Source organism: Camelus bactrianus, chromosome 6 (genome assembly GCF_048773025.1).
Source record: "Camelus bactrianus isolate YW-2024 breed Bactrian camel chromosome 6, ASM4877302v1, whole genome shotgun sequence".
NCBI lineage: Eukaryota > Metazoa > Chordata > Mammalia > Artiodactyla > Camelidae > Camelus > Camelus bactrianus.
In genome coordinates this window covers 23,055,717-23,073,536 of record NC_133544.1, presented here as the reverse complement: position 1 = coordinate 23,073,536, position 17,820 = coordinate 23,055,717, and the positions used below count along the sequence as shown (strand labels likewise).

Below are 17,820 nucleotides of genomic sequence, written 5' to 3'. Positions count from 1 at the left end.
GGATATCTAATCTTGACCCTCCCTGGTTCTGTTTACCTCCTCACTCTCTGCCCTGGTGCAGGGAGTTCAGGTGAGAAGGCAAGAGAGAAATCAGAAGCAATAATAACCTGCTTTGGGGGGGAGGGTATATAGCTCAGTGGTAGAGTGCCATGCTTAGCATGCACAAGGTCCCGGGTTCAATCCCCAGTACCTCTGTCAAAAAATAAGTAAATAAATAAACCTAATTTAAAAAAAATAATAATAACCTGCTTTGAACGAACTCTGAATAACCTGTTTTGGAAGGACACGGCTGGGGGAGGGTTGTTCCATATATGAGGAGTATGTTGTAGTAGAAAAAGCAGGAGGCTTTGAAACCAGACAGGCTGAGCTTGAATGTTGCCCTGCTCCTTAATAGCCAGTGACCTGAGCAAGACACTGGCTGCACCTCAGTGTCCCTCTCTGTACCATGCGGAGAGTCAAAAAGAGCACCTCCCTCCCAGGGCAGCTGTGAGAGTGCAGTGAGAGAATGCTCCCACCTAAGCACCAGTTCTCCCTCCTTGGAGAAAGAAGGCTTCGTGGAGGAGATGGGGCTTGTTCTGAGTGTTGAGAGATGGATAATAATAGTAATCATACTTCTATTTTTGTTGACATCAGGCGCTCTGCTAAGCACTTTAAATGCATTGTCTCGTTTAATCCCCAGCAACCCTCTAAGCAGTTAATTTCTTTTTTTAATCCCTGTTTCATGGAAGATTTGAGGCTCAGCAAGGCCAGGCAGTTTGCCTCCAGTCACACAGCAAAGTGGAGAAGCAAAGTTCTCAACTCCTCTGCTGTTGCCTGGGATGGGGGTGGGGGACGTAGCAAGTGACAGCTGGCAAGACCAAGCACAGTGCCTAAACCAGGCGTGAGTAGGGGACAGTGAGGGTCTGGGTGTGGCCAGGGGTGAATTCTAATTGAGGCCAACGCAAGCCCAGTGCTAGCTCTCAGGTCAGACTCCAAGCCTTCTAGTTTCCTGGGTCAGCACTCAGCCCCTGGCCAGCCTGCCAGAATTCTTGCTGTTGAACCAGGTGGGGAGAGAGAGGAGAGGTGGGGTCCGGGTTTCCATCTCTGGAGCAGCACCTCCCCAACGCTCCCCTCCTTCCCACACACACACCCTGTAATCCTGATAATCCCTGAGGTTCCGTCCCACCCCTTGTGTGGCAAAAATCTCTTGGGGTTTTGCCACCCTGTGTTGTATAACGGGGTTAATCAGCTGCTTCTCTGGGGAATCAGGACAGGGCCTGTGGGACTACTGCCTGGGGTGACAAAGAGGACAGTGGCCGTGGGACCACGGGAGGCAGGCAATTTATGGGAAAGAGGGGATGATGAAATCTTAAAACAGATGGCTTCTGGTGAGAAGAGGTGAGCCAGGAGGACATTAGCCAAACAGGTGTAATGGCCCCACCTCTGCACCCAGCCCCAGCACCCTTCCCCCAGCCTCTCAGATTACACAGTGCCTGGCTTTCAAATAGAACTCTGCGGTTCCCATGGCAACTCACCCACGTGGTCTCTGCCTTAGAGGCTGAGGGGGGAGCCACCAAGGGCAGCTGACAGGAGGCAGGAGGTGCTCCTGGAAGGTAAGGGCAGAGACCCACCTTCCCAGGCCCCTACCACCCCTCCTGCCTTCACCCTTCCCTCCAGGGCCGCCAGCTGAGGCCCCACAAAGCCCCCAAAGAGAGAAAAGAGGGAGCTCCAGGATGAGGAGGAGGCAAGATCACTTCCCGCGAAGGTGTCCTTGACCTGGGCCATCCTGGGGCAACTTCTCATCACCCCTCTGTTCTCTTCAAGGAGAGGTCAGGGGAGCATCTGAGCAGGAACATGCCCTCTCTCATGTCTCATCTTCCCTTCCTGTGAAACGGGTTGCTGTCCTGTTCTGAAGCTGGAGTCTGAGTTCTTACTTGGCTGCTGTGAGCTGTGTGACTTTGGGCCAGGGGCTTAACCTCTCTGAGACTGTATCCTCCTCTTTACAATGGGCACACCCTCCTTAGTGTTTTCGAAGGGGAACGCATGAGATGACATTTGCGAAAGTGCTATGTGAAAAAAGAAACACGTAAAAGAGAGAGAAGCAGAGATGGTCCTGGTGAGATGGGAGGGCAGGCAGAGCCCACCCTTTGCTTCCCTATCTGGCCAGGGGCCCAGCTATACTGCAAGGAACCTGCTGTTCAGAAACCCTTGTGTTAAAGCCATGGTTTTTTTAAGCCCTCACCTTCCTGTTAACTATGTCTTGATTGATCTCCCCTGGACTTGACCCCTACCAAGAGCATCTCCTTCTGGCCAAATGCCTAGTCTAGAAGCAAGTTCCCTGTCAACCTGCCCCGCTGCCCCACCTCCAGCATGCTGATCTTTTAGGTCGGCGATGCCTTTCCTGGAGAAGACAGCACAGCCTTCTCTGAGCATTTCCACCCTTTCTGTACTCCTGTCTTTAGATTGGGAGGCTCCCTCATGGTCTCTTGCTGGCAATTTCTCTCCAGCCCTGCTGGTGGGGACTCACCTGGGCTTGGTCCCCTGAGAAACAGCCAAAACCCTGGGAAGCCAAGCTTGGGGTGGAGGGTGTGGGGGTACTGGGAGAGGAAGAAAGAGGCCAAAGTGCTTGCCATACTCCCCACCCTAGTGAGAGGAGCTTGAACTTGGCCATTTGTCTGTCTCTTCCTCCCCAGTCTCCATGCACTGGCTCAAGAGGAACCCCGCAGGCTGCACTCAGCTACCTCCGAGAACCAGTGTGTCTCTTCCCTTCTCCCAAGAGCCTCTGGGTTTCCCTGGGCGGTTTCCTCGTGCCCTGGGACCCTGAGTGAGCCACCTGCCTCCCTCCCTAGGCCTCCTTCCTTCATCCATCAAGTGGGGATGATCTCCGAGGCCCCCTTGGCTCTAAAACACTGACTCGGCAACTCTCTGCAGCTGGCAGAAGCGCGTGGCCTGCAGCCTCCTCCCCAGCCCAGCCCCCTCCTTTCCTTTGTCACCTCATTCAGCAGTGCCCCCGAATCCCAGAGAGAGTGGCTTTCATTATTTTTTTCTTTATTTTTATCAAAGGGTATTTTTTGTCAAAAATTGTGTCTCCCCTGAGACAGCACAGCCTCTGAGCAGGCTCCTCTTGTTTCCATGGCAACAGCAGCTGGCTCACATGTGTGGTTGCTATGGAAATGAGACTGGTTCTCCTCCCCTCCTTCCCTCCCCTCTCACTTTCTCATCACCTCGCCACCCCCTCCGTCTCCTTCACACCACTTGGGAGACAAGAAAGAGCAATGGGAGGCCCCCTGGCACCGTGGGAGGTGGCCCCTGGCTGGGCAGTCGCCATGCGGGCTGACCCCTGTGACTGGACCTTTCTCCAGGCCCAGGGGGTGCGTCTGCAGGGGCCCTTCCTTCTACGCTCTGGGATGTGGCTGTTCTGATCCCAGGTGTGGGGCACAAGCAGCCTTGAGCTCTAGACAAGGGACAAGGTGAAGCTCTGACAGGGTGGGGGCCGTCTTCTCCCTGCCCAGGACGTGTGTCCAGCACCTCACAGTACATTCGAAGCCTCTTCCTGCCACGGCATAGGTGTGTGAAAGAAAAGGAAGGCTTCTCAGGGAGGAAATCTATGGCCGTAGAGATGGAGGCAAAGGAGAGAGGGAGCAGACAGAGAAAGCTCTGTCTTGTTCGTCAGTGTGTAGGTTATGTGTAATTTTTCCCAGACATGTAAGCCCTTAAAGGGTAGGCTCCCTGCCTGACTTGCCACTGATGAATCCTCAGTGTCTAGGGGGGAGAGAGAGAAAATAATACACACCAAAATGTTCACAGTGACTGTTTTTAGGTGGTGATTCTTATTATAGCATTTTGCTGCTTTTCTTCAGCCAGCATGTATTAAATGTATAAAAAAACCAAACAACAGGTTTATTTGTTTGATTTGAGAGAAAAAAGGGAAGGGAACTTGAAGGAGGCTGGAGACTGGAATAAGTCAGAGTCTCTTCTCCCTAAAGCCTGGGGCGGGCGGATGACTCTCTGATCCGGCCTCTCCTGTCACACACTGGGGCCCAGAGAGGTGAGGCGACTCAGGACTGTGGCATAAAAGAGGCGCCAGGGATCTTAAGTCGGAGCAGGAGGGGAGGGCTGTCCGCCAAGTAAGGGCAGGCGAGTGACTCTGGCATCCACGTGTCTGGAGGTTCCAGCAATGGTGCTGCGAGGCCCGGGACACACGGCAGCCGCCCAGGCAGACCTCTCCCCTCTGTCCTTCAGCCCCTGGTGGGCACTGCCACCCCCATCTCCACACCCCTGTCCCACCCTGTCTGTGGGGCCTCAGACTGGGAATTTGGCTCAGCTGTGCTAGAGAATGTGTGAAAGCTACGGCCAGGCTGCTGGTGCCAAAGGGGCAAGTTCCAGCTCCCAGGCTCTGCCTCTCGAGAGGCAGGGTGGCTGGAGGGCCTTCTCAAGGTCAAAGAAAACGTCATGGAGATTCTTGTCCTCAGCCAAAGGCCGAGTCTCTGGCTCTTTTCCCCCCACCTGCAGGCAGCTCCTCGGAAATTCGAGCACCCTGGATGGTGGGAGTGCAGGGGCCAGAGAGATCAGGTGAATATTCCCACCATCCTTCCATTTGATAGACAGACAGAGGGCAGGGGAGGCCAGGGCTCGCCCTGGCTTATCCCCGTCAGCTAATCCTGCCAGCCTTAAAGGCAGAGAGAGGGGCGGAGGAGAACAAAGAGGCAGAGGAGGGAGGGAAAGCAGGAGAAAGCCACCCCCTCCACCTGGCTCTCCCTGCCGCCCAGCACAGCCACCGCACCCAGAGAGGACCTTGCCTTGTTCCTGGGTGAGGCCACGTGAACAAAAGATCAGGGGTGGGGGTGGGGTGGAATGGAGGAGGGTCAGGATTTTTCGTGATGGTGAGTTGCACTCAGTGCTTGGTAATTTAAAAAGCTGAAGATTTAGGTTTGCACTTCTAAGGTCACAAAACCTTCATAGCAAGAAAACAACCACATCACAAGGTTCTGATTTGCCCAGTACTGCCCAGTCTGAGCCGAGGCCCTGAAGAGATTCTGTCTCTCCACTGCCTCCTCACCAAAGCCAAGCAAGAGTGCTTCTAGGGTACCACTATGGTGCAGGAGAACCAAGGGTCAGAGGGTCAGGCAGTGAGTAACGGGTTGTGTCCACTATAAAGTCTCAGAGGAATCACCTCTCCCACACCCTAATGAGAGGTTCCTCCACCCTCTGTTTGAATGCCTCCTGTGACAGGGATCTCATCTTCCTACAGATATCTCCTCTCCCCAGTCCTGGGTTTCCATTTTCTCTCGATAATATTTGTGCAATCCTTTCCATTAAAAAATAAAACAAAACAAAAACCAAAAACCTGTGTTTTCCATTCCATTATCTTTACAGAGAAGATCAATGACAAATAGCATCCAGGTATATCTGTCATGCATGTAGGCTGAATTAGCCCTCTCCCCAAGCAGGCATTCCTGATCCTAGCAAAACTTTGAAAACTGCTTAGATTTCCCTTCCCCACCTTCTGAACCACTATTTCGCTCTTGGCCCTTTCTGCAAGCCTCAGCCTCATGTGGGTGCAGCGGGCCGGGTTCTATTCTTGCCATCTCAGATGCTCCTTTATTCTTGCCCTTGGTTCTGCGCCCTTCCTCCAGCTTTGAACGTGTCCTTCTCCAGGCTGAGCTCATCTGCCAGCCCTGCGATGATGCACTTCGTCTCTCAGGCTCCTCCCTTTCTCCTTCTCATCAGGACCTCTCATGATTACACGGTCAGAATTTTGTTTTTGAGGGCCTCCCAGAGCAGCTCCACATTCTTCTTTTAAAGGCTCACCTAGAGGATCATGCCTGCCTCTCCCTTCCTGTTTTGAAAATTATCTGATCAAGTTAGATACACCAGCATCCTCCTCTTGTTTTCCTTCAAGTAGGAGAGTGTATTTGTTTCCTAAGGCTGCTGTAACAAATTACCACATACCAGGGTGGGAGTGGGGTGCTTAAAACAACAGACATTTGTTCTCTCACAGTTCGGGGGCTGGAAGTCTGAAATCGAGGTGTTGGTGAGGCCATACTCCCTCTGCAGACTCTAGGGAAGGGTCGGTCCTTCGTTGCTTCTTCCAGCTTCTGATGTTTGCCAGGAATCCTGGGCTGGTAGGTTGGTTACTCCAATCTGCCTCCATCATTACTTGGCTTCCCCATGGGTCTCTCTGTGCCTGTGTCCATATTTCCTTCTTATAAGGATACTAGTTTTGGATTTAAGACCCACACTGCACTAGTATGACCCCACCTTAACTTGATTATATCTGCACAGACTCTAAGTACGGTCACGTTTACAGGTTCCTGGTACACATGACTTTTGGAGGTAACGCTATTTGACCCAGGATACTCCCTCACCCTCATCTTTGATTTCTCTCTCTCACTCCCACAACCCCCCCACCCCCACCTCAAGCTTTCCAGTTAGCCTGGCTCTTCCTCCTTGACATCCTGCCAGTCTATCCCATCTTCATCATCCTGACAGCCAGGCCCTTTCCGTTCAGTGCCAGCTGTGGGGCCAGATGGAGTCCTGGCTTCTCTGCTTTGATATGGGCACTTGAGAATGTCACTTCACCCCTCTGGGCCTCAGTTGCCGACTTGCAAGGTGGGGATAATTGTACCCACTTTGTAGGATTGTTGCAATGATTGAGTGAATTCCTCTTTGTAAAGAAAAAAAGCAATGCCTGGCACAGACAAGGCCATAGAAGTGTGAGGTATCATTTCAGGCCTTTATCGTTTCAAACATGGATCACTGCAGCGGCTTCCTAGCCAAATGCTTCCCAGCTCCAGTCTCCAGCACCCTAATCTGTCCTCAAAACACAAATCTTGCCACGTCACTCCACATCATCTAAATGTGTTCCACTGCCTTCAAGTCAAGGTCCAGAAATTTGCAGCGAACATCAGACCTTTAGCAAGGAAGCCCTTACCTTCTTGCACAGCCCTCTCTCATCTCTCGCAGTCCTGAGCATGTAGGTGCACACGCACACACACGTGTACACACACACAAGCACACAAATCGTTCTCAAGCCGTGCTGCGACCTAACCGTAGCTCTTGGGAAGCACCAGGCTCTCTCCTGCCTCTCGGCCTCTGTGCTGCCCCTCTCCCCGGATGTCTGCCACTTCTTCCTCAAGACAGATTAAGCTGGGTCCACCATCTCCAGGACACTGACCGCCGCCTCCACAGCCTTCCAGCCTGTGTCTGGGCTCTAAATCCCTGGGCCCTGCCCTGTCTCTGCCCTGACAGCTGTGAGCTGCTCCAGGACCAGGACTGTGTCCTTTCTCTGCATTTCTGGAACATTCCTCAGAATACAGCAGATGTGGACACCAGTGAAGCACGTGTGAAGAAATGATACCTTATTTTCCAGAACTTGCTGGGACTCCTTTACTTTGCATTCCTCTGTTTCCCATTCCACTTGACACCCACTTGTCTTTACCAGATCTCTGAGACGCTCTGTCTCCTGCCAGCCCCAGAGCCGCCTCTTTCTTGCTGTTCTGCAGCCGTTCCCGGCATTCTGGGCCCCTCCAAGTAGCCTGCTCGAGACCCCTCCCCTCCAATCTCAGTTGAACTTGTTTCCTTTCTTCCTTTGTTTGGGCCACTCATGGGCTAGCCCTCTCTCCAGGCTGCTGTTTGCACCTATAATTGGATTGTTTGCGTGCACATGCTGTGTGGGGACGTATTTATGGGAAACCCTTTCCTAGAGCAGTTGCGTGGGGTTGGGTACCGCCAGGAGAGGGCCCTGGAGCCCCTGGGGTGGGGGCTGGGAAGCAACAGAAGTATAAACACTTACCCCCCCCCCCGGGTGGGGGGGAAGGGTTGCACTCAACCCCACCGCTGCGGGGCAACACCCTAGGGCACCTCTTGCCAGGGCACCCGAGGCCCTCAGGGCACTTTGCTGGCAGAGAAGGAGGCGGTGGAGGAGAAATCCTTTCTCCTGGGGTGCTGCCCACAAGAAAGAGCCTCATGGGGCTGCTCCAGGGCCTGACTGCAAGCAGAGAGAAGAAAGGCCTCAGGGTGCCCTGGGCTTCACAAATTGGATGAGCAAAGGAGGCAGCCAGACCCCTCCTGGCAGGGAGGCTGCTCTGGATGACAGAAATACCCATAGCCCCAGGCCCCAGTCAGGACTTTACTAGAGCCTCACCTGACCCCTTCCTTCTCGTGGGCTGGTGGAGGCAAGAGCTGGGCTGCCTGTCTGTCCTCAGAGGGAGCCCATCACAGCAGCAAGGCCCAGTCTCAGATCCCTGACCTGATTCCCAGTGGCCAGCTGGTCACCTCAGAGGAATCTCAAACTCGGCATCTTTCCTCTACCCCCCCAGCTCCAGAGCCTCGGTGCTTCTCTTCTGGATACAAGGCACCCCCATCCACTCAGCACCCGGTTGCCCAAGCCAGAAGCTGGGGGGTCTCCTTTGAGGCCTCTCTCCCCATACGCACATTGAGTTGATCACCAAGAGTGGTCATTTCTACCTCCAGACACAGCCCCTCAGCTGCTGCCCAGGCCCTCGGCTACACCAGCCTCTGACACTGGACTGCTCTGGCGGTCCCTTCACTGGCCCCTGCATTCCCTCTCTCTCAAATCACAGTGTGACCGCCAAGTATAGAGGCAGAGGTGAGCAGAGAGTAAATGGCTTATTGATCTTGCAGGACAACACACTACACAATAATATGATCCAGGTCTCCTGGCCACCTGCAGTCTCCACCTAGTAGCCTGAGCGGACTTGCTCGCTCACATCTGATCTTGTCTCTCTTCTGTTCAAATATTCCATAGATTTGCAGGGGTGTAACTTTGAGGGCTCCTGGGCAAGAGAGAGGGCTCTCGTGCAGGAGAGTTGGGGGCCCTTTTCACCCAGACCTACTGTAGATCCCTCCTGGTGAGATTCACTTTCTTCTTTTGACTCTTAAGCAACACCCCTCCTTTAGAATTCCGCCAAATCCTGAGCTGCTAGAAGTGACCCCCGCCCCAGTCTCTGGAATTGCCCTCAGTTTCCCTGAGAAAGTTCATCTCTAAGCCTTCCTTCCACCCTGCTCGCCAGCGCCAGCTCCTCTGGGAAGGTACTGACAGGGGGCACTGCCTCCTTCTGCCCTAACCAGCTGGAAGGCCAGGCCCGGGGCACACCCAGCAGTTGATCCCAGTGTGCAGGCCCAGGGCTGCTGCAGATGCCCAGGGAGACCTGTGCAGCACCTGGGCCCTATGGACGGGTAGCAAGTCTCTCAACCCAGAGCCCCAAGGGCAGCACCGAGCTCTCCCCTTTGGGCTCCAGCCCTCAGTCTCCCCTCCGTTTTGTATTCAAGGCCCATTCCCTGCTCCGATGCAATGGTAACCACTTTCTAGCTGCCCCACGCTCCTCTCTGCATTATTCATGGACTCCACACCCTCTGCTGCAGCACAGGCTGATCTCACACTCCATTCAGAGAGAGAGAAAGTAAAGGCCCTGGTGAGATGGCGCTCCCCTCTGTGTCCCTCCCACCATCCCTTTTATTCTCTGCCCTTTTCTTAAGTCGAGAGGGTCAAGAAGAGGATCTATGATGGCCACGCAACCTCCAGGGGTCACTGGCACCCTTTAGCCATTTGCTGCTTCTCATCCAGACCAGCTGCCGGCTCCATGGGCCCAGCTCTGCTGAGGGTTTCTGGAAAGCTCAGGGATGAGCTGGGGAAAATTCTTTCTGCAGAGTGTATTCAGGTTTCTCTCATCTTGCTCACAGCCCAGGGCTCTGCCTTTCCAGTGAGCAGGTCCCTCAGAGACCACTGGACCTAAGGATACAGAAGAACATGTCTTCTTGGTCACATTCCTGCACCCATGGCTTTGCTCTCTTCTGACCCCAGGGCTAGTAACAGGCCACCTTGGGCTGCTCCCACCGCTGGGCTGTGTTCACCCCACTCCCAGTGGCTGCTCTCCTGTCCAGTCTTCCCTAACCCATGCCTGCGCCCACCTCCCCGGCCCCAGCTAAGCACTGGGGGCACCGGGCAGGGGTGGCAAGCCCTCTTCCTGAAGCCAGGTTCCTCCAAGGCTTCACAGCTGCCTGCCTCAGTGACCCCACACAGCTTCCCTGGAGGACACGGACAGACCACCTGACGCAGAGGGGCCCAGCTGTGGCAGGTGAGGGTAGGGGGTTAAGATCATCAGGGAACTGTGCTCTGAGCATGCATCAAATCATCACATTTACTCTTTAAACAACTCTGAAGCAGGGGATATTTATTCCTCTTCACAGATAAAGAAACAGGCTCAGAGAAGTTAATGTGACCAAAGTTGCACAGCCAGCAGTGGCAAAGCCCATATTTTCTGATTCTAAAGCACTGCTTTGAGCCAACTCCTGGCAAAGGGGTCTTTTCCCAAGCATTCCCCCATACCGCCCAAATCCTCCCTCGACACCTTTCCAAGGACCAGTTCAGCAGAGCCTGCGGATGCCACGCCCAGCGGGACGGGATGCGGCAGTTCCGCCTGCCCCCACAAGGAGCCAACCACTAATCAGAAGCACTGGTATCCAGGCAACCAGCCTCCCTGGCTTCAGATAAGCAGAAACAGCTGGGAGCTGCCCGGGCTGGGAAGCTGTCAGTGGGGAGGGCGGACAGGGGAGCCAGTCAGCCAGGCAGCGTTATCTTGAGCCTGCTATTCTAGCCTTCCTTCCCAGACTTAGGGGCCTTTCCCCCAAGCTTGCTCCTGCTACTGCTGCAGAGGTGGGGTCTCCTGGGGCTCTGCCCAGCCCGAAGCCCAGCACAGTTTGGGGAAAGTGGGCGGGGGACTGCTGAGCCTCCGTCTTTCTGTTTGGGAGGAAGGGAAGTCCTGGTCACAGGCTGCAGAGGTGCAGAGGCTCGGGGTCACTTAAAAAACAGCAGTAGTTGAAGTTCACCTTTGGGGCCTCCAGAATTCATTGACAGCATTTCTTCTCCCCCCCACATCAGGCCGGCAGCAAGTGCCAACTCAGCTGAATACCCCACCCACTACGATGACAAAAGTCATTGTGAGTGTGGAAGGGGCTGCTGCAGGCACTGTGGGTAGTGGATGGTCAGACCAGCTGGGCTTGGTTCAGTCCTCCTCCCAACTCTGCTGACGACCAGCCTGGCCACATCTCTCCAAGCCTGTTTTCTCATCTGTGAAATGGAGATAATACACACTCTGCAGGCTGGAGGTGGGAAATAAGTAGAAGTACATGAAATGCCCAGCACAGTGTCTGGAGTGGCCAGTATGAGTAGGGCTTCCTTCCCTTCCTCGTGTCCAGGCCTGCCCCTGCCCGGCCTGGATTTCTCTCCCACAGAGGTTCTAGCCTCTCCCCAGCTATTTCTGTCTCCTGCTCTAAAGGTCAGTGCCTTTTCTGGCATGGGACAGCTGCTGCCTCTTCTCCACCTCTAAGTGGTGCCAGTCCCACGCCTGGGGACAGTGGTCACCCCAGATGGTTCCTCCTCCCTCTCCTATACCCAGGACTGGCCTGGGCATGCCCACCCCACTTTTACACATGGTATTTCAAGGCGGCCGCTGGAGAACAGCCATTTATCAACTGACCGCAGCCAGTGGCCAGAATGCTCCTGCTGCCCCTTAGCCTCAGGACAACCAAGGCTCCCTGCTGACCGCCAGGGCTTCTTCCCCTGAGTTCCAGCTCCAGGTGACGCCAGGCCCTCCACGGGGGCTGGTGGGCTTTTCCTAGAAGGCGACTTAAAGGAAAGGACAGGAAGAGACAGCGCACCCACCCCAGTCAGGAAACCATCACCACGGTAAACTTCAGGATTCCACTCCCCTCCCCTTCCCACTCCTCACTGCCTCCAGCCACTGCCCCTCTCCTCTGCTGGCCCTGAGGTCTGAGGTCTGGGGTCTGTGACTGAGGGCTGGCGGGAGGCATGTCCTCTAGAAGCCCCCCTCCTCAGCCCACAGGTGCTCCTCCTCTCCAGCATCCCTGCGTCGGGGGGGGGGGGGGGGGGGGGGGGAGGAGGAAGAGGAGCAGTGGGTGAGTGATGCACTCCTACAAGAGCCTCAGCAGCTGGCGTAGCCTAGGGGAGGCTGGGGGAGGGATGTGGCTTTCCCCAAGTGCGGCTAAAAAGCCTCCAGGAGACTCACGCACCCTCCTCCAACCGCAGGCTAACTTTTCTCAAACAGCTTCCACGCGTTAATAGTGTTTCATATCCACCGTCTCACGCAGGCCCAACAACGGTCTTTCAGAGAGAAGAACGGGTGTCATTCCCGTTTCACACAGGACGCAACTGAGGTTCCAAGTTCACACCAGCTCTTTGTCCCCAGTCCCACTGTTCCTCTCCTTCATGTTCACAAGGGAGTTCCTCAAAGGGCTCCACAGTGCGTCCTGGCCCTGCCGCCCACCCCACTCTAGGCATGATGCCAGTCACCTGAGGTCCCAGGAGGAAAGGTGAGAGGATGGGGCTGTCCAGGACCTGGAAGTCTCTGGCACAGAGGAAGTCTTATCATCGGTGGTGGGGAAGGAGGAGGGGACTGCCTGGTGGCCCCAAACCCAAGAAATGCAGAAAGGAGAAAGAGGCTGCCTCTGGAGCTGGGGGAAGGGCGGGGTGGAGCAGCGCCCACCTCTTCCTCCAGCCTGGCCCCAGCTAATTTCTCCTATTCTTTCTGGCCGCCCTAATCTCCTCTTCCTCCCCTCCATTTATCCCATTCCTGCTGTAGAGTTTCCCAGAGAGGAACAGGGACACAAAAGCAAGATAAACAGAACTGAAGGGGGCTTGGGAGGAGCATTCCAGAACTAAAAATAACAGGGTCAGCTGGCGGGGAGAGCTAGGAAGCCTCCAGCCCTGCCCTGCCCGACCCCACCCCCACAGGGCAGCCCCCAGCCAGCACCGCCCACCCCACCCCACCCCTCCAGCTCTCAACTGGGCCTCTGATCTGAGAAGTCTGGAACACTAATCCGCTGTCCCTGCTCCGACCCCTAGGTGCGGGGCCACAGCCCAGGGAGGTGGGATCCCACTCAGCTAGGCCCTCCTCCTCTATGGCACCCACTGGAAAGTCTGGGCCACTCCGGTGGGGCCACAGCTCAGCAGCTGACCCTCGCTCCTGCCTTCTCTGTTGTTGTTGTTGTTGTTGTTGTTGTTGTTGTTGTTGTTGTTGTTGTTGTTGTTGTTGTTATGACAGAACAGAAGTTTGCAGTCCTATCAGCAAAGGCAGGGCTCCTTCAGACCAAAAAGGATCTTAGTCTTACAAGCACAGCCTCCCCCCAACCCCAGAGCATACTAGATGCCAGCTCTCTCCCCTCCAGCAGCTCAGAGAGGTCCACTGCAGCAGCTGGGACCAGCCACGGAGCAAAGCATTCAGGCCTGCCAGAGATCAGAGCCTTCTGGAAGTGTCAGCCCACTCTCCGCCCCAGCAGGGACCAAGCAGCCTGCGTCTTGGCCTGTGCAGGCCCCTGTCCCTGAGGGTTCCCCAGGTAGGTTCTATCCATCAAGGGGCAGCTGCTGCAGCAATTCTGGTGAGCAGTGCTTGGAAGAGGTCAGGGAGCTGGGGTTGTCCCAGGAGCTTAGGCAGGAGAGCCCCTTCCTCACATCCTTGACGCCCTTGGAGTGTCCCTGCAGGAGTCAAGCCTGTGAGTGGAGGAGTTTCAGGCGATCATGCCTGGCTCTAGCAGCCCCACAGACACGAGGACGCCCTTTCCTGAAAAGCCAGGAGGATTTGGACAGGCCTGCACAGCATCAGAACAGCCCCACCGCTCCGCCCACGCTGGGGTTTGCTCTTCTCCTGGCCATGCGCTGAGAGGAAACAGAGATCCTGAAAGCCAGAGCGAGCAGGGCAGGCTTAGCTGTGACTTGGCTGCTTAGTCTTCCACCAGCCGGCAGAGGGGTTTCTGTGCCGGACGGGGGAGGCAGCTGCTGTCCTCTGGAGATGCAGGGAGGCTAGAGGAAAGGGGTGTCCACGACCACAGGAACTCAGTCTCCTTGCTGACTGGCTCACCGGTTGGGGAGGCCCCAGCCTCCTGCCAGCCTCCGCTTGAATACACCCAGTGATGGGAGGATCATCCCTGTGAGAAAGTGCTGGTTATTAGCAACCTCCTGTTTGTTGTGCTGAGCTAGAATCTCCATCCCTGAGCCTCTCACAATCTGCCTCTGCCCTCTGGGGACATGAAACGGCTCCCCTGAAGTAGGAAGGCCTTTCAGAGGTAGAGAACTGGCTCTCCAACCACAGGGTCTAGGTTTTTTTTCAAATGCCAGATTTGGGGAAAGAATTAGATGATTCAAAACTATACTGCACTGTTGATAATAACACTTTCCAGCTCTGCTCATGACACCGCGTCTCATGCCCTGCGCACAGCAGCTTTATGTAGCAAGAGTGGAAACTTTTACTGCCCAGCTTGGTGGACTCTAGAGGAAAAGTTCTCACATGTCCAGTAAACACCAGATCTTTCTCTGACAGCAGCTGGACATGCCATTGTTTACCAGGTTGACTGGATGCCTCAGGCCAGAGATCTGGGCGTCCTGGAGACCTGTCTCATTCCCTCTCCACCCCAACCCTGAACTGGTCCTCTCAGTCCCACCCCAGCCAGGTCTCATTTCTACCCACTGTTGCCCATCCTTATGGCCAACACCCTAACCTAAGTTGCCCTGACCTCTTACCTCTACACTGTGCTCTCCACTTCCAGATCCTGCTTTCCATCCCACCCCCCAATTCATTCTCCACCTAGAAGCCAAAGCCTGGGTCAGATCCCATCATTCACCTGGGTAAACCTAACAATGGTGGTCCTTGTACCTCAATTCAAAAACCAAATTCCTCACCACTGGCTTTAAGGCCCTTCAACATTGGATTCTGCCCTACCTCCCTGACCACTGGCTTCCTGGAACATGCTGAGCCTTTTCCTGCCCCAGGGCCTTTGCACATGCCAATCCCACTCCCTGGAACATCATTCTATTAGCTCTTCACAGGCCTGGCTTCTTCTCAACTTTCAGGTCTCAGGTAGAGTATTACCTTCTCAGAAAGACCTCCCCGACTACCCTACTTTAATGAGATTCTCTGTTATACGGCTCTTTCCATTTCATCTGTGTCACTTACAATGTACTTATTCACTCACTCATTCATTTACTTTACTGTCTGTTTATCACTCTAACATATAAGCTTCATGAGAACGGGACCCTGCTGGACCTGCTGTATCCCTGGCACCTGTGGGCACACAGGGACTATGTGTTGGATGATAAATGACACCCTTGTCCAGTCTACAGGGGTATTTGGGATCCAGCCCTCCTTAGAAACAGAGAGACGGACATGGAAACCACCCAAGGGCCTCCTGAACCCCATCTGAGGGGGAATGCATTGAAGAAAAACTGGCTAGTTCTCATGGTTTTAATCTGTTCACTCACTCATTTAGTAATTTCTTCAGCAAAAACTGGGCTTGTCCTGGCAGCCAGATACCATTCTAGGGACTGAGACTTTAGTGGTAAACCATACCGACAAAGTCCCTGCCTCAAGGACAGTACACTCACATTATAAACCTTTGGTAATGACCAAGTAAACAACAAAACAATTATAGATGGTAGTAAGGGTACGGCAAAAACTGAAACTGGGTCTTGGGAGTAGAGTTTGAGGGAGGCAGTATGGTAGAGAAGGTGGTCAAGGAGGTCTGAGGGCTGTGGCCCCAGGCAGGCCTGGATATGCACGAACTGCCCCTCATCCACCCCTGTTTTATCAGCAAAGATTAAGAAGCTATGAGTAGGAAAACAAGAGGTGGGAGGGATTTAATGAAGTGTATTCTTGGACAGCTGGGGCCCCACAAAAATGACACAGGTAGCTGTATCCCTGGGAAGCTGCGTCCCTGAGCCTTTTAGAACCTCCCAGCGGTCTCAGCCTCTTGGGCATGTTGCATAAAGGAAAGCGGCAGAGATCCCTTCTGGAGAGCATGAGGTCAGCACTGCCGGGTCCTTTGTTCAATCCACCTGCCTGATCTGCTTACTTAAAACAAGGGGGCCTGTGAACCGGCTCCCTCACAGGTAGACCTATCTTACGGCGCAGGAAACAGGGCTCCACCCTGACATGGCTTGTAAAAGGAACTCTGCCGGGAGTAGAGACAAAAGAGAACTGAAATGCGTGATACCTGATTTGGATACTAAGATGACCAAAGCAAAACAAAATGATTGCACATCTAGGATAAAGTTCAGCAAGATGCACATCTTGTCTGCCTGTGAGGGGCCAGTATCGCTTTGTCTGGGCACTGGCTCCCTCAGGTCATGTGCATCCGAGGGGCCATGTGTGTCTGGGCGGAGCACCCAACTATTTCTTGTTTGCCATACTTCCTCACCTCTTCCCCTTTCATCAAATGTCAGCCACTTCACCGTGATCTAGCCCTTGATGAGGTCTGGGGTGGGGGAGAAGCTAGACAAGCATGGCCTGTCCTCTTCTGGGACAGTTCATGTCCCTACTTTCTGTCTTGGGGAGCACAGCCCCCACCTACCTGCTGCCCTGCGAGGTGTCCTAGACACTTGCACATCCTTTCCACCCAAGCACCAGATACAGCCACTTGTATTTCTTAAAGAGCTCTGATCTCCCACCTCCTGCTGGTGCCCTAGGTCAGGCCATTGTCCCAAGACTGGGCTGCTGTATGGCCTCCCCTTAACTTCTCATTCATCGAACCCTAACCATCCCCCTCACTTCCCACCACCTCATCCACCCTCTACCGTAGGCACAGACATCTTTAACAAACACATCTGGCTTTGCCATTTCTCCCCGAAGGGCCACAGGCCTGGCCTGGCCCCATCTACATCCCTGTCCCTGTCCTCTCCTATCTGGCCTGGTGGCAGCCCCTCCCTCCACGCTGGGCTGGATGAAGCAGGAGCTTCCAGAGGTTTACACAGACCTCCCTGGACCCCGCCCCCATCCCCTCCCCCAGGAGCTCAGCATGGTGCCCAGAACGTGGTGGCACTGGCTGGTGACGCACTGGGCCAAAACGACCCGTCAGAGATTTGCTCCTCAGCGAGCTGGGTAACCATGTGGTGGCAGACGAGGCCCCGCGGAAGGAGCCAGCAAGCCCGGCCCAGGCAGCAGCTGGTGTCGCCATGGAAACCGCGCGCTGCGCCACCCGGGGCCTGGCCTTTTCACTCTGCCTTTTTGGCAGGCTTCCTCAGCCACCCAGAAACCCCATTCACCCAAGCGAGCCGGGGCCTTGCCCCTGCCCCCCACCCGCCCTGCTGTCCGCTTCGGCCGCCTCTTCCTCCCCCACCCCTTCCTCCCCCTCCTCTTCCTCCCCGCCACCCTCCTTTCTTCAGCCTTTGCCAAAGCGCTGGGAGGGGAGAGCTGGGCCAACGAAGGACTCAGATTTTCAATTCTAAGCAGATTTCCCCTCCACAGGCAGCCAGCCCTTTCATACATTTTTTCCCTATTATCATAAACGCAGGAACTTGCATTAGGATGAATGAGCAGAAACTCCTGTCTTTGTCAGAGCCTTGGCAGAACGCCAAGCATAGAATGACCTAAAACATTCAGAACTAAATGGAGCTGGAGAGGGGGTGGAGATCCCTCGCCAGTGAGAAATGGAATAGTGTGTGTGGGGGGGGGGGGGGTGGCTCTAATTATAATAATAGTGTTTGCCATGTGCCCAGACACCAGGCTAGGCCTTTTGCACAGATTCTTGTTTAATCCTCCCCAAATTCCTATATCCTATTTATCCCCTCCACCCTCGCCCCACGTTTTTATAGATGATGAAACAGAATAAGGGCCCAAGATCACACAACAAATGGCCGATGGAGTGGGATTTGAACCCTTCAAACTCTGGAGCCTGAACCACAACTTCAAGGTCACCTTCCTGAGGGCTGATTCGTGGCTCTTGCCACCAATTCCCATCACCTAGACTTTCCAGCCCCTACCTACCCCGCCCCGCCCCTCAGCCCTCAGCTTCCTTTCAACAGCTCTCCCT

The 17,820-nt window shown here is 54.6% G+C and overlaps 1 long non-coding RNA gene across 1 annotated transcript; it reads left to right on the top strand.

Annotated features, from left to right (window-relative positions):
* Positions 1–11,585: 11,585 nt before the first annotated feature.
* LOC141577890 (uncharacterized) lies at positions 11,586–17,451 on the top strand. The gene is made up of 3 exons (XR_012507435.1): positions 11,586–11,689; positions 12,112–12,333; positions 13,192–17,451. It is a non-coding gene; the product is annotated as an uncharacterized LOC141577890 (long non-coding RNA).
* Positions 17,452–17,820: the final 369 nt, after the last annotated feature.